This window comes from Cervus elaphus, chromosome X (genome assembly GCF_910594005.1).
Source record: "Cervus elaphus chromosome X, mCerEla1.1, whole genome shotgun sequence".
Classification (NCBI taxonomy): domain Eukaryota; kingdom Metazoa; phylum Chordata; class Mammalia; order Artiodactyla; family Cervidae; genus Cervus; species Cervus elaphus.
Window position 1 is genome coordinate 146,991,225 of NC_057848.1, and position 17,664 is coordinate 147,008,888.

The 17,664-nt window shown below is 37.3% G+C and overlaps 1 protein-coding gene and 2 non-coding genes across 3 annotated transcripts in view; 2 read left to right on the forward strand and 1 right to left on the reverse strand.

Annotated features, from left to right (window-relative positions):
* The window catches only part of IL1RAPL1 (interleukin 1 receptor accessory protein like 1), a 1,418,929-nt gene that overhangs the window by 1,289,562 nt on the left and 111,703 nt on the right, over positions 1 to 17,664 (reverse strand). The window lies entirely within an intron of this gene.
* On the forward strand, positions 6,973 to 7,045 carry TRNAH-GUG. The gene has a single exon. It is a non-coding gene; the product is annotated as a tRNA-His (tRNA).
* Positions 17,186 to 17,292, forward strand: LOC122690955. The gene has a single exon (XR_006340208.1). It is a non-coding gene; the product is annotated as a U6 spliceosomal RNA (small nuclear RNA).

Below are 17,664 nucleotides of genomic sequence, written 5' to 3' on the forward strand. Positions count from 1 at the left end.
TGAAGCTTAAAGTACCAATTAAAGTTCTTCCAGTCTGTGCAATTGTGCCATGATATTCTTGAAAATTACCTTTGGAATAAACATTTGAAATATTTTTCAATTGTTTGATTTTTCACAATTATTTTCTACTTTCTTTTATGCATAACTTATGAATACACTATTTACTTAAAAAGAGTTATTAACTAAATATTTGAAGTTCCAACTGTCTCTGAGTCACAGCATTTTAGAGCATTAAAAATGAAACATAACAAAACAAAAAAATGGAGAGATGGTGGAGTCCACACCACTGTTACAAAGAAGGAGTCTAAAGCCCAACATTTTACATATCTTAACAAGTATCACAAGGCAACTTGCTATATTAAATGCAAATCTAGCAGCATAGTCTCCAAACTCTCAATCCAAGGCTTAATTACATAGCATCATTTTATTGTCAGATATCAGGGTCTCATTAAGCTCCCCTCAAAAGCCCTATTGTATGAAGCGTTTTATGTTTAATACATGTTGTGAATTGTACCTTCATTTTTCCATTGAAATATTAGACTGTGTTCTTTAATTATCTTCCCTTTCAACCATGTTTAAATTCCCCAACCATATTTTCTGCTCTACAACTGTTCTGTAGGAAAGTAATCCAATTAGACCACAAGACTTTTACACATGATTCTGATCCTGAAAGACACATAGGATAGAAGGAGAGGAAGTAGTCGGGTACTGAGTCTCTTCCCATATGGTCTGTAGACAGGATGATCAAGTATCATAATTTCCAACTCCTGCATGAATTCAAGGATTTCTCTCTTTAGGTATATACATGTTCTATTTTCAAAGTGAGAATAAGAAAATCAGACAAAATACAATTAATTTATATAGGAGTTTTAGTCTGAGGTCAAGACATTTAACATATGTTGCTTCATGGATCTTCCAAAGCAGCCATGGAGCATTCTTGTAATTGATCATATTTTACAAATATTAAAATTAATCCCTCACCAGTACCATGGCAGTAAAAGAACTGCCTCCTGTGACATATCAAAGCAACAGTGATGCTTTCCTTACACATAGGTTTCACGTTCTTATTTCAATCATTCTAACATCAAATAACAATTTAGCAAACATAGTCATCTGAATAGCTAGTCTAATCATTGGAAAGAAGTTCTAAATTGAGCAAAAGCAATTCACGTTTAAACTAATCATACTCAGTTTAACGCATAGTTTAGGAGCCAGACTGGAGTTCAAATGCCCAACTTTGTAACCCTGGGTATGTTGCTTAATACCTTTGGGATTCAGTTTCCTTGTCTGTAAAATAAGTATAATGGTAAGTCCTAATTCATAAGAATGATGTAAGGATGAAAGAAATAGCATAGGCAAAGTGCCTGGCAACTATAATGATAATTATCACTATTATGTTACTTTAAGAGTAAGTAGATAGGCTTCCCGGCTGGCTCAGCGGTAAAGAATCCACCTGCCAGTGCAGGAGCCGCAGGAGACGTGGGTTCAATTCCTGGGTCAGGACGATCCCCTGGAGGAGGGCATGGCAACTCACTCTAGTAGTCTTGCCTGGAGAATCCCAAGGGCAGGAGCCTGGCGGCCTATGGTCTATAGGATCACAAAGAGTCATGACTGAAGTGACAGTATGCATGCAGCACAGGTTGGTTATAAGCTTTAATTCCGTCTATGTAAATTATGTAGTTATTTTTTCCCTATCTCAATTTATAGAACTTTATACTCTTATTAGGTAGTAAATGGTATCCCCATAGAGTCAAATAGTATTTCTTAAAGTCTTCCCATATTTATTTTATAATTAATTTCTTCTACCTATGCAATGTAATTGAGGAAGATGTCCTCAAATAAGTTTTATAATAGTTGGGGTTCACAATAAATTTGCTATTATTAATGGCCTTTTCATTCATACAACTGAAAAACCAGGTCTCTGTGGGAGTATTCAGCCTTCCACGTCAGTTTTCTTAGGATCTAAGAAAGCAGAGTGTCCACTGGCACATCTATTTTATACTCCTCAACTGAGTGACAAACGGTGACTGAAGTAAAGGTTTGATGACTGTGACATAGTTTTAACAATCTATTTTTAACTATTTTTTCTTAAAATCAATTTAAGGTTCTGACTCCCAGTCCAGCAATGAAGGTCTTTTGTTGCCTTCTATGTGTTCATCTGTCACTCTGTTCACTATTTACATATGGCTCATTGACAACTGATGGCAACTTTACCCATCATTGCATATGGTCCATTAACAGTTGACAGCTGTCAGTAAGACAAGACTACTCAAGCCCTTCTCCAACCAGGAGGGTTTGACAAACAGGAAGAGAGAGAGTCTGAACTAGCCACCTGCTGAGGCCATCTTAATCTGGCCCTAATTAACTTCGCTGGCTGGAGTCCTCCTTTGCTACAGGAGAGAAGATACAGTTCAAAGAAAATGTTTGGCTGAAATGCCTGCCTGAGTCAATCCAGTTATGCTTTTAAGAAATATCACCCACACCCATATGTGTCAGTTTATCCATTTCACAATATTTTTTTGCCACTGTGTAGATATGCTCTTATTGTGTTAACAATTTAGGGGACAAAAAAACTTATTTTGGAGACAGAAAACCTAAAAGTCAAATTTAAAATGGTAGCAGAGACACCTACTGAACACCTACTTTGTATGTAGCAATCTGCTGGGTGTTGAAGGTATATTTTATACAGCCAGAGAAACAAAAGGCACAGTCTTTTAAAAGATTAAATAGAATACAGGGAAAGCTACCAAGTTAGGTTTTAGTTGGCTGGGATGCACTTTCTAATACAACCCAAGTAGGGACCCATTCTCTGGCTCAAGGAATTACTTGATCTATCACTTGATCTTACTATCAGTTGCCTGTTCATTTATGAATAGTAATGGAACAAGATGGGAAAATGACTCAATGTGTTATACTAAGGTGACATCAGACAACAAAAACAGAAATAAAACAAAGAATTTGAGTAAGGCTTTAAAACCGGGAAAGTCACTGAAGAAAAAATGTTGAGGACAGAATATCTATTCTGAGATTCCCATAAACTACAATTTATGTCCTTGAACCTATTTCTGTGTGGTAGGCTATGGCTCTGCATGGCAGAAATGCCCTTCCTTTATCTACTTAGCTCATTCAGTTTGTTTCCTTATTCAAACATACAAGATTTTCACAAACTGTCATGTATACAAACGTGAACTTATCTTTGTGTGGTGTTTTAACAGTCTTGCCTGACAAAGTTCTTTCTTTATATCAATGACAATCTCTGTTTCAAACATATGTCTATGCCAGACATGTATGACTATAAAGGACTATACACTTAATTTCTGACAAACTATGTTTTAAATTGTTTTCCAAATGGTAAATAAATTTTCATACTTTTCAGTTCAGTCGCTCAGTCGTGTCCAACTCTTTGCGACCCCATGAATCACAGCACGCCAGGCCTCCCTGTCCATCACCAACTCCTGCAGTCCACCCAAACCCATGTCCATTGTGTCAGTGATGCCATCCAACCATCTCATCCTCTGTCGTCCCCTTCTCCTCCTGCCTTCAGTCTTTCCCAGCATCAGGGTCTTTTCAAATGAGTCAGCTCTCCTCATCAGGCGGCCAAAGTATTGGAGTTTCAGCTTCAACATCATACTTTTAATAATGCAAAAAAGCATTAAAGTGAATCATTCTGATCATACATTTTTATCAAAGTTTATTTTTCTATTAAAATGATTTATATGATTTGATCTCAAATAATCTAGCAAATTACCACTTTTAAAGTCTTTTTTAGATCCTTCCCATAGAGGTCACCAGAGAGCATTGAGTAGAGTCCCCTATGCTACACAGTCTGCTCTCATTAATTATCTATTTGATACAGAGTAATATATATATATATATACGTCAATCCCAAACTTCCAATTCATCCCTCCACCCCTTCACTGCATGATATCCATACCTTTGTTCTCTAGATCTGTGTCTATTTCAGCTTTGTAAATATGATCATCTATACCAATTTTTTTCAGGTTCAACATATATACATTAATATATTTGTTTTTCTCTTTCTGACTTAATTCATTCTTCATGACAATCTCTAGGTCCATCCATGTCTCTACAAATGACCCAATTTCATTCCTTCTTCTGGCTGAGGACTATTCCACTATATACATGTACTACATTTTCTTTATCCATTCCTGTTGATGGACATTTAAGTTGTTTCCATGTTCTGGCTATTGTAAATAATGCTGCAATGAACATTGGGGTTGCATGTTTCCTTTTGAATTATGGTTTTCTCTGGCTATATGTCCAGTACTGGGATAGCTGAGTCATAAGGTAGTTTTATCTTGGGGATTTTTTTTTAATGAATCTTCACATTACCTTTCACAATGGCTGTATCAATTTATATTCCCACCAACAATGTAAGAGGGCTCCATTTCTTCCACATTCTATCCAGCATTTATTGTCTGTAGATTTTGTGATGATGGCCATTCTGACTGATATGAGGTGACATCTCACTGTAGTTTTGACTTGCATTTCTTTAATACTTAGTGATGCTGAGCATCTATTCATGTGTCTCTTGCCCATCAATATGTCTTCTTTGGAGAAATGTTTAGGTCTTCCACCCATTTTTTGGTTGGGTTGTTTGCTTTTTTTTTTTGCTTTTTTGGTATTGAGATATATGAACTGTTTACATATTTTGGAGATTAATCCTCTGTCAGTTGCTTCATTTGCAAATGTTTTCTCCCATTCTGAAGGTTGTCTTTTCATCTTAATTATGATTTCCTCTGCTATGCAAAAGATTTTAAGTTTAATGAAATCACATTTGTTTATTTTTGTGTTTATTCTCATTACTCTAGGAGGTAGGTCAAAAAAAGATCCTGCTATGATTTATGTCAAAGACTGTTCTGCCTATGTTTTCCTCTGAAAGTTTTATGGTATCTGGCCTTACATTTAGGTCTTTAATCCACTTTGAGTTTATTTTTGTGCATGGTGTTAGAGAATTTTCTAATCCCATTCTTTTACACATAGTTCTCCAGTTTTCCCAGCACCACTTACTGAAGATGTTGACTTTGTTCCATTGTATATTCTGGCTTCCTTTGTCATAGATTAGGTGACCATAAGTGTATGAGTTTATTTCTGGGCTTTCAATCCTGTTCCATTGGTCTATATTTCTGTTTTTTTGTGCTGGTGCCATACTGTCTTGATGACTGTAGCTTTGTAGTATAGTCTGAAATCAGGGAACCTGATTCCTCCAGCTCCACTTTTATTTTCCCCCATCATAACTGCTTTTCAAGAAAATTACTATTAAATCAATAATGACAACTATAATACTTAACCTACATATATTGTATATATTGTGAATAAATCCTGAATACCTCTTGTGGGGTCAAGGTGAGAGCTAAGAGGAGGTGAATTCTTAATTCTTTACTTGCACACTGTAAAACATCATGGTGTCCACTTTCTTAAGCAGTCTGATATGTTTTCAGCTATGTGATTCACCTTTTCCATTTAAATTAGTTTTTTAATTCCTGTTCCATCTCCAAAATTCAGGGAAGAAAGATGTTGGTAAGAAAATGAGAACAGGGATGCCAATTACAGCAAGAAAATCATAAGTCAGAGCCTTCAATTAGTGAGATGAGGATATTATGACAACATAGAGGGTGACCGCCAGCTCTCCTTCTCATTTATTCCAGATTGGCTAACTTCAGTCAACCTAATTATTCCTTTTCATTCATTCATATTCATATTCATATTCATTCTCTTTCTCCCCTCCCACCTCTATAACTATGGGCTTTGTTTGTTCTGACAGAAAATACCTTGAAATAGCAGGATAGTACTGGAAATTGGACAACTTGCTATTCTCTGAGGACTTTCTGCTTTCTAATCTGAGGATGAGCAAGGCTTTGGGGATCATTGGGTTTAACTTCCTTATTTTATATCAGAGGAAACAAAACTTGTTTATTTATTTATTTATTTTAGTTGGAGGCTAATTACTTTACAATATTGTAATGGTTTTTGCCATACATTGATATGAATCAGCCATGGGTTTACATGTGTTCCCCATCCTGAACCCCGCTCCTACCTCCCTCCCCATCCCATCCCTCTGGGTCTTCCCAGTGCACCAGCCCTGAGCATCCTGTCTCATGCATCGAACCTGGACTGGCGATCTGTTTCACATATGATAATATACATGTTTCAATGCTATTCTCTCAGATCATCCCACCCTCACCTTCTCCCACAGCGTCCAAAACACTGTTCTATACATCTGTGTCTCTTTTGCTGTCTTGCATATAGGGTTATCATTACCATCTTTCTAAATTCCATATATGTGTTAGTATACTATATTGGTGTTTTTCTTTCTGGCTTACTTCACTCTGTATAATAGGCTCCAGTTTCATCCACCTCATTAGAACTGATTCAAATGTATTCTTTTTAATGGCTGAGTAATAGTCCATGGTGTATATGTACCAGAGCTTCCTTATCCATTCGTCTGCTGATGGGCATCTAGGTTGCTTCCATGTCCTGGCTATTATAAACAGTGCTGTGATGAACATTGGGGTACACGTGTCTCTTTCAATTCAGGTAAGAGGAAACCAAACTGTGACACCATTGAGTGACAGAACTACTTCATACTATTAGTGACAGGACCATCAGCAGACTTTAGGCTTTTGTGGATTTTGGTCCCACTGCCATCACCACAGTTGAATGCTTCATCTCTAAAAAGCAGTGACCAAACCAAACTGTTGCTCCCCCAAAACACACACACTCCTTTCAGAATGCCAGGAAAACAAAAGGTACTTAATATCTGTTGAATGTATGACAACTTGATCAAATACTTACGTGGAAATATTCTGTTATCTAGAAAAGAGAAATCACTTTTAGGAAATACTCTCAGTTTAATTCTGTGGGGGAAATGATGAACTTTTTAAAAAATTAATTTATTTATTTTAATTGGAGGTTAAGTACTTTTAAATCCATTTATCACAACTATGGACTTCCCTGATGTCTCAGCTGGTAAAGAATCTGCCTGTGATGCAGGAGACCCCAGTTCAATTCCTGGGTCAGGAAGATCTGCTGAAGAAGGGATAGGCTACCCACTCCAGTATTCTGGCCTGGAGAATTCCATGGACCGTATAGTCCACAGGGTTGCAAAGAGTCAGACATGACTAAGCAACTTTCACTTCACTTCATCACAACTACCCTTCCACCTGCAGAAAAAAAAAAAGTTTAAAAAGTACCTCCATTTTGTGTTATTTTTTAAAGATTTATTTGTTTATTTAGGACTGTCCCCAGTCTTCGTTGCAGCTCACAGGATCTTTCTTTGCAGTACATGGACTCTTCACCGTGGTGTGTGGGCTTCTCTCTAGTTGTGGTGTGCAAGCTACAGAGTCCACGGGCTCCATAGTTTGCATCATGCAGGCTTGGTAGTTGTGGCATAGAGTTTAGCTGCCCCAAGGCATGTGGGATCTCAATTCCACAACCAGGGATTGAACCATCATCCCCTGCTCTGGAAGGCAGGTTCTTAACCACTGGTTCACCAGGGAAGTCCCCAAAAGTACCTCCATTTTAAAAAATGTTTTTTTAAGATCACAGTCTATCAAAGACTTTATTTTATATATTTTTTATTGCTTATATGCCATGCATTTTGGCCATACCTTTATTTAACCTACATCACTATAGTATCCTATACAACTACATTTTAGAACTAGAACATAATATAAATGTGATTCATCCGCTTTTCCAAACTCATATGGTCACCCAATATCATTGTTAAGATGTAAGTTACATGGGAAAATTGATTTATCTTAACCAGCATGACATTTGTCAACTAGATTAAGCAAATTTAATTGGAAGAATTTAATTTAGACTAAATTACACTTTAAATATTAAAAGATTACAGATCTTATAAGATATCTAAAAGACAAGATATAAAATCTAAAGGACATAAAGACTTTCTTAAAACAGACTATAGAGCTAGAAAACAGAGACATCTACTATACAAAACCTTTTAAATATTATGAGAAAAGACATAACAAACAAATTCAAAGCAAATGAGAGGTTTGAAAAATCATTTCAAATGCAAAAGACACATAAAGGTTAATATCTACAAAATATACAGTATACTTACATACTGACAAAAGAACAACCAACCTAACAGGAAAAAAACATGGAAAGAGCTATGAATTGGCTAATTTACAGGAGAGGAAATCTAAAAGGCCAACAAACATATAAAATTAAAAAGCACAAGTCATCAGGCAAATTCCAAGTAACCGTGACTCAGCACTCTACAACTATCTTACTAGCATAAATTTAAACCAGTCTCTCACACCTCTTGCTTATGGAAATGCAAGGAAATGTTCACACATACGTACTGGTACAAACAGAAAATAAACATACCTTCTTGTTTCATAGCAACTGTCAACATCTATTTAAGATATGTAAAGACATATCCTTTAACCAATCATTCCTACACTTGGGAATCTATTCCACTGATACAGTATTTAAGAACAAATATTCAAGGATGTTTATAGCAGCACATTTGCAGTGCCAAAGCCTAGAAGTAATGTGCCTACAACAAATAGGTAAGGATGAAATAAATGGGGCCACTTCACCATGAAATATATGTACCTTTTAGGAAGGTAAAAACATTAGTGTTATGTCTGTTGACTTAGGTTCCCATTACTTATTAATGAGTGAGAAAAGCAAAAAGCAGAGAAGCCAATGTTGTATAACCCAATTTTTCTAAAATGCATTAAAAACTCTCTATTTGTGTGCTGTGGTTTCTAAATAGAAACATAAGAACACAAGAGGAACAAGGGAGGGATACACACTTACTTTTTAGTATGTTTTGATTTTGTTGGGTGGTGGCTGCAAGGGGTATCTGACTTGAACCAAGGAACAGAGACAGAGAAGTCCAGCAGGAAACGAGGAGGAGGAAAAGGAAATGTTACAATTAACTTATACATTTATGTAAATTTAGCTATCTATAAGGAAATTAAAATATTTAAATTTCAAAATACTTTCTGGGGGAAATTATCATTTTTTGACATAGCCTCTGTTTAAAGCATTTTGTTGATTGTTAAACTCTTTAGACTACTTAATCAAATTACTTATAATTTATTTGTAAAGCTACCATTTATTGAGGACCAGAGAATTAATTATTCTACATCTATCTTGCTAGGTTGTTTTTAACGGTTTAATTTGAGGATCAATAAATTCATATAAGTTACACTTCACATCATGGCTGGGCCAATATCCAATTTACATATGTAAACTTTATGAATGGAGTATCCTTTTTGTTCACTGTTGAATCCCCAGAGCCTTCCATCATTGCTGGCATATAGCAGACAGCAAAAGCTGCTGAATTGGTAGAATGAATGACTATCCATGATTATTCTTATGTATCATAAGAAATCAGACTTCCGAAGATGATTAAGTTACATAAGATTTAGCTCAAACTTTCATCATCCTATGTTTTATATTCCCAAACCAAAAATGACCCTAAAAACAGAAAACAAAAATCTAGAAAATTCTAAAAGCTTCAAGTTTCTACCTTAGAGGGAAAAGGTAACATGCTGAAAGTCTGATTTAATAACCGATCCACGTGGTAGGGCTTCCCTGTAGCTCAGTTGGTAAATAATCTGCCTGCAGTGCAAGAGACCCGGGTTCGATCCCTGGGCCGGGAAGATCCCCTGGAGAAGGAAATGGCAACCCACTCCAGTATTCTTGCCTGGAGAATCCCATGGATGGAGGAGCCTGACAGGCTACAGTCCATGGGGTCACAAGAGTCAGACATGACTTAGCGAGTAAACCACCACCACCACGTGGTAGAATTTAGTGGGTTACCACATCAAGGACCAAAATAGGGGTGGGGCAGCCAGACCACCAAGATTCAAATTCTTGCCCCATCACTCAACAACTGTGTGACCCTGGGGAAGTAACAGCCTCTCTGTGCCTCTTCTCTAAAATGCTGTGAGTCTTAAATGATGTGTGAAATAAAGAATTCCTAGCATAAGGCCTAACACATTGCAAAAGCTTAATAAAGTATTTTCTAATACTGTTAATAATGAAGTGAAAAGTAAAACTAATCATAGATTCCTTTTCATCTGTTTGCCAAATGCCAACAGCTTTTGTGCTCTAAATAGGAACACTGAATGAGGGTCTACATGGAATATTTGTTACTCAATACAGCTACCTCGCAAAGGCCAAGTCTGAGGACTGGGGTCAAGAATGAGCCCAAGTGGGAACTGGGAAAAAAGTCAACAGACACAAAACTACTTATCAAGTTTCTAAACTGTAATTGGTATGAAGAGACAAGGAGATACTGACGATCAAGATGAAATAGTGGTTAAAAAGCAGGTGGGTCAAAAGTAGAATCCACAAAGCAGAATACCCAGAGAACCCAGAAGAGCAGAACAGGAAAAAAAAAATCACGACAGTAGATGTGAGCTCCAAAACTTAAGGGAACTTGCTGTTGATGGAAATCTGAGATCATACAGACCGTCCCTCGTCTTTCTCCTTCGAGCCAGCAAGACAGTCATTCTGCCAATTAAACCACGATGTGGGTATTCCTGAATTGGTTGGACATATAGGAGTGAAATTAAATGGATTAAAAACTCTCATAATGCAAGTTTCAAACCATTTATTCATTGCTTACCTATTTTAATGTTTTGGTTTTTTAATTGCCCTAAGTATAGCTGCACCCTCCATTTATCTTAGATAACAAGCCAAATTTTCATTAACTGCAGTGACTTCTTCAGAGCCCAATTAATATGTTAAAAGCTCCCCAGTTCATACTGCCTATGTGTGGACCTGTGAAAACTTCCTTTGTTAAAATTAGAAGGTGGTTTAGGAAGCAATAACTTCATGCCTTCCCAGTAGGTTGGGCCAAAGTGACTAATGTGTTAAGTCAATTTTCAGTGAAACAAGAGCGATGCTTAGTATATGAATTTACAACACCTTCCTCACTGAAAAAGGGACACGATCAAAACTCCTGAGGCTTAGGAAGAAAGGACAAAGACCAGTGCAAGCATATACAGAAGGACTGAAGCAAATCAGCTGTTTGCCAACAGCCTACATGAGAAGGCAGGAAGGTGAGGTACAGCTAGGGAGCATGTTCTCTGGTTTTCTGGCTTGTTGTTCAGTCACTCAGTCATGTCCAACTCTTTGCAACCCTATGGACTGCAACACGCCAGGCTTCCCTGTCCTTCACTATCTCCTGCAGTTTGCTTATACTCACTGAGGTTAACAGGAGTCAAAGATGGCAAAGAATGGAGCTGAGAAAGATGCTTCCAGAAGAAAAGCCAGAACCATGCCACACACAAGAGTCTCTGCAGGAAAGCAAGGGTGCATATTCAACAAGTGTAGCTGGGCAGGGATTCAACCAGAGGTGGGGGTTTCCTAGGTCAGATGAACTAACCTAGAAGTCCTAACAAATTCTTTTTGGAAATACATTTTCTTGGCAGGTAGACACAGTTACTTAGCCAGCAATCCTTGTCTTGCATAATTGAATATTGATTGAAAAGATGCAGTTAGTGCCTTCTAAGTAAAGTAGGTGGGTGCCGTACGTGGGCAAGGACTCAACAGTCAGATCACAGAGCAGGGCTTCGTGCTAACAAATGAAGGGTCTGAGCATCTCGTTGTCATTAACACCGGCCTGGCCTGTTCCTTTTGTAAATCGTCATTGTTATTCCAGACACTGGCCGTCCTAATAATCCTATCAAATTCACTTGAACTCAATTCAGTAAAAGAAAATTAAAAAGATTCATCCAATTTGATACTTGAAATACCTGCAAATGGGCAAAATGTGTTTTATTGCCATTTGAAAGCAGAACTTCTTCAAAAGGCTAGGTTCACTTTGGGTTTTGAGAAGACATTTGCTGGAGTTAATTGCTACATGAAATAGAGTCATTTTATGACAAAAGCATAATGAGATAATCAAGACAATTTCTAAAATTCAACAATTTAACCCTGGCAATTTGGATGGACAGCACATCTGTTGATGGCTTAAAGAAAACACATCATTAAAGGCATATATATATTATATACATATATAATATATATATATAAAGTAAAGAGAAAAGGACCATCCTGTTGATTTCCTGTTGGATGACAAAACCTAGCTTTGGCAAGACTGCCTTGTGAAGGGTTGTTTACTGCTTGGAAAAGGGTTTCCTATTAGGCATGTACTGAATATGTTGCAATGTCACAGAACAGAGTCAGCTGTATAGCTGCCAAAAATGACATCAATTCTCACCCCCACAAAGGCAGACATTGTTAGGGGTACCATTAACAAGGCACACACTTTTTCTTTCCTCTACTTTTCCTCTATGGAGTAAGAGATCAAGGCGTTCCAGTGGAATTATCTTTCTAGAGACGAAAAAGCACTTTTAAAAAATTTGAACCACAAAGGTTTTAAAAAATACAAAGGCTGGTGAAAAAAAAATTAAAAAAGACAGTAATGGATACAACTACAAACTTTTCATAGAAGAATATATAGACAGAAATAGAAATATAGGCAGACACACGTGTGTGTATACCCATGCATATACAGTATTCTCACAACATATTTACCAAATGAACTGTATTTTAATCCTCTAAAACTGTACACTGAGTTCATTATCCCTTTTTTACAGTTTTCTATCTGATTTAAATGTCACATGTGAACCATGGACAGTCAGTAAAGGTTTTCTAATCCTCTATGCTGCTTAATAGTCATTAATAAAATCTAGAATTACTTAATTATCTTTGAACAAAGGCCAAAATGACTATAATTTTTTGAGTAGCTTCTGTATGCCAGGTTCTTCCATTAGATACATAATTACTGCAATGTAATGCCTACCAGTTAGTTATGATTATCCTCTTATGTTACCAAGGAGAAAACTGAGTTCAGAGAGATCAGCGGAGTAGACCAGGATCACAAAGCAAGAAAGTGGACAAGCTGGTACTCAAAAACATCTTCTGATTTCAAAACATGCACTGCTTGTTACAAAAGCTGCCCATCACCACTCACATCCTATCGGAATAATGTCTACACTAATGACAAAAAATTACTGAGGAGACATTAATAATTATAGCCTAGAAATTAACTGCTAAATGAGTATGTGACCTGCAATTCCCCAATAAAGATACCTGATGCAAGAGGCTGGAAGGATAGGAGGGAAAGGAAGGAAGAGAGGAGGAGGGAGAGGAAGGGAGGGAAAAGGAGAGTTAGTGCTTTCATTCACTAATTCGTCAAACATTTACTGAGTGCTAATTATGTCCCAGACGCTGATAGGAGCTGGATACAAAGTTTAGGAAAATAATTCATTATCTCTTACCTTACAGAGTTTCTAGGCAAGTGTGGGAGATTTTCACTAACCAAAAAGTCACTCAATAAAATATAAAATTACAACTCTGTTAATCCTGCCTGGCAGCGGTACGCGGCACTACTCAAAGCATGTTACAAGGGGATATGACACAGTGAAGGAAGGCCTGCCTGAGGACACAATAACAAAGGAAAAAACTTAATAATCATTAAGATGGAGGAGAGGGAACATGTTCAGACAATGGTAACTGCGTGTTCAAAAGCCTGAGGCTGTGCTGAGGGTTGAACACTCATAAGTAAAAGGACTTAAAGCAGCTGGTGAGGCTGGAATGCAAAGGGTGTGATGGAGTATGGAGGGAGACAAAGCTGGAAAGGTGGTCGGAGTTAAGGAGTTCTGGATTTTCCTAGGAGTACATGGAAGTCACTGAAAGTCATTGAATATTTGAACATGTTGAAAATGACTGGAGGACAGGGAAGCCGGGCGTGATGTAGTCCACAGGGTCACAAAGAGTCAGACATGACTTAGCAACAGAACAACAATAGCGACAAAAATGACTGACTTTATTTATTATTTACTTTTTGGCTGCACTAGGTCTTCACTATGGGCCACATGATTCTCTTGTTGCAAAGCAAGGGCTCTAGAGATGCTGCCCCAAGGCATGCGGGATGTTAGTTCCCCAGCCAGGGATCAAACTCGTATCCCCTGCATCACAAGGCAGATTCTTAACCACTGGACCATGAGGCAAGCCCTGCCAAAGGACTGACTTTGTCAGACTATGACAGGGACACAAGGTGAGGATGCTATTGCAACCTTCCAGTTGAGGCCAAGAGCCTGGATGAGGGTGAGAGCAGCGGAAACTTAGAGAAACAAAGAGAAATAAGAGATGGCAGACACTGTAGCTATGGTTATGCTTACGGGCTGTGGCTACAGTTACCACTATGGTTACACTTATGGGTATCATACAGTCATGCGGGCTGAAGGGGAGAAAGGTTTAAAGAGGGACTCAGGTCTCTTGCTTGACTAACCAAATATATGGGGCTGTTATTCACTGAAGGAGGGGACAGAAGAGGATGAAGTCTGGTGGGACTTGATTATGTATTATAACCTTGACGTGTTGAGTCTACAGTGTCCCTTTGAAACATTTGAAAGGAAGTATCAGTTAGATAGTGCTCTGGCTGCGTGGTCCTGGAGATTAGAGGAGAGGTCTGGCTAGCGACAGGAAGGCTGCAAGTCAAATGTAAATAGTGGTATGGCAGTTATGAGAACTGCCCGCCAAATATTTCTGGCTCTGTGTCCTCTGGGTATGTGGTTGGATTGAACATCCTAACCTGAATTTATCAGTCAGAGGCTCATCAAAAACAGAAACCACTTTAACATTTAAACACAGGGAATTTAATACAGGGAACTGTTTACACAAGTGTTTGAAGAGCTGAGAGGCCAAACAGAGGATGGAGAGCAACAGAGAATGACTCTTCTCTCCTGAGGATGTAACAAAAGAGTCTAACAGAAAGCAGTATTAGCAGACCACAGAAGCCATTTGTGGAAGGTGAAAAAGCATCATGCCTGTCTGTTTGGAGTTGAAATCAGAGAGAAGCTGCTGCTGCTGGAGACACCCTCCAAAACGGAAAGAGGGACAGAACGAACCAGTCACGTTTCTCCACTCTCTGCCCCTCCATTCTTGCATCACTGCCTTTCAATAGCCAAAACCCCCTGGAAGCCAAAGAGCAAAAACATTTGGGAAATGCAGCCCCTTGAAAACCAGAGCAAGGTTTTGACAAAGGTGAAGAAGGGACTCAACCCAGGTCCAAGAATGAGGACAATAGGAAGCACAGGCCCCAGCTGACCCACAAAGAATGTGAAACCTATAACCTGAATGAGAAAGAAATCTTTCTTTTAAGCCACTGAAATTCTGAGATTTGCAAATTGTTTGCTACTTACAGCAAAACCGAGCCTATCCCGAAAGACACAAAAATAAGGACTGGTAAGTGGGGTGATGCCTCCCTGAACTTTAGTGGGTTGGCTGGCACTCAAGTGATGAAAGTAGTATTGAAAGCTAGAAGGATTATGATCGAAATGATGCACTGGAGACATATTAGGTAAAGCAGTTGTCAACAACTGTTTACAATGTAGATAATATGCCTTAGAAATATATGACTGTTCTGATATAATTCTTAGATTTGTCATATGTCCTTACTTCTCCAACTTCTGTGCCTCTCTAGCATAAGAGATTTTGGACTTCTGGATGGGATTTATGAAATGTCTCCCTTGAGAAGCAAGTAAGTTTGTTTCTGCTATCAGGCCTAACAGTTGAAAACTAGAAAAGCTAACTGCAGTGGTCATCAAATCTTTTTAAACTCTGCATTCTGGCTCCATGATAGGATTGCATTTTGGTGGGGTCATATGACTTTTGTCCAAAGAGTTCTAAGTAGAAGTGACATGTGTTACTTCCACATGGGATCATGGAACAGCTGGTGTGAAAACTCTAGAATTTTCTTTCCCTGTGACACAGAGGCTAGCAACATTTTAGATACAAGTTAATCCATTAGCCTAGGTGTCAAAAGACAACATGACTTAGAGCTCCCAGTTGACCTACTAGGACATGTGCCATGAGTAAGAAATAATCTTTATGGTTTTAATTCACTGAGAGGTGAGGTTGTTTGTTATGACGATACCCCAGATCATCCTGTTTTATACAAGTGGTAATTAAAGCCAGGCATGCAAAATGAATGAGGTTGCCTAGAAAGAGAATAAATTGTGCTCAGGAAAATATACTGCCAACAGAGTCAGAGAATAAAAAGAAAAAAGAGGACAAAACCTAGAAGAAGTTTCTGCCTCAGAAGCAATCTGAAGAGGGTGCTTCAAGAAGAAAAGAATGGTCAAGTGTCCATTACTCATAAGAGATCAAGTTTCAAAGAGTGAAAATTTCTACTGGATTTAGCAACAAGTTGGTCATGATCTCAGCAAGAAATCTTTCATTGAATGAAGGAGACAAAGGCCAAAATAGCACTGTTTGAGGACTAAGTGGGAGTTTGAGGAAATGAAAGAGTGTAAACAACTCCTTTGGAAAGCTTCCATGGAGGAAAGGTTGAATGCCCTGAGAGACAGCCTTAAAATACGCATCTGGAAACAATTAGGACTTGTGCCCAACACAATTCTCATGGTATAAAGTATCATCCACAGTATAATTACTTAGAATTCTAGTTGCTGAGATGGGATAACAATCATCTTTAATGTAAAATTGAAAGGACTTTGTGATTCTTTTAAAACTCTGCTCTGTACTTTTGTGTTTTTGTTTTTTCAGAGATGTACTTTATTAGTTCTCCATAAGTTCACATATCAAATGATGGAATTATACATATAAGACAGCTTTTTTTAAAAAAGAATCACTGTTTTCTAAATTATTTTGTAAATATGATACTTATATTCTAATTATTCATCAATTTTAACAAATATTCCACATAGTGAAAAACATTAATAATAGGAAAAACTGTTTTAATATAACTGTGATTGTCAACCTCATCTGAAAAAATATGCTGAGTCAAAAAAAATGTTAAAAAAAAATGAAAGAATCTAGTTCAACAAATATTTAAATAAAATATAAAATAATTCTTTACAAAAAAATGAAGTTGAAAAAGTTATGAACATATAAGGATATTCAATTTAAATTATAATTATATAAACATAATTTTAAACACAAATTTGAAATGAAATAAGATACCATTTTTCACCTACTAGATTAGTAAAAATGGATGTGGAAAACTGATTTCTTAAATTTGGAGAGTCATTTGGAAATACATATTGAAATTTAAAATACACGTACCCTCTGACCTAACAATTCCACAGCCTGGAATCTATTCTGTACATACACTTATAGAAGAATGCCAAGAATGTATACAAAAACTGTGCTCGCTTCGGCAGCACATATACTAAAATTGGAACGATACAGAGAAGATTAGCATGGCCCCTGCGCAAGGATGACACGCAAATTCGTGAAGTGTTCCATATTTAAAAAAAAAAAAAAGAATGTATACAAAAACTATTCTGGAAAACTGTTTATCATGGGAGGAAAAAGACAACAATGACAAGAACAACAGAAACTTGCTTTTGTTTTTTTTTTTTTAGGGAGAAATATATGTACCTACAAGTTTACATCTAAACTTAACCACAAGGGATACCTGCAGATTGTAACATTATTATTTAGACTTCCATATGTTTGCATCATGATCAAATTTGGTTCTATCAGGTAGAGATGTGTTGTCCCCACACAGCATGTAGTTTATATATAGAAAAGACTGCACCGATTCCATGTTGCAAAAAAATAAATAAATAAGATAGTTACTGCAAAAAAGTGCTTTTTTTTAAATACTCATTTCACTTATAT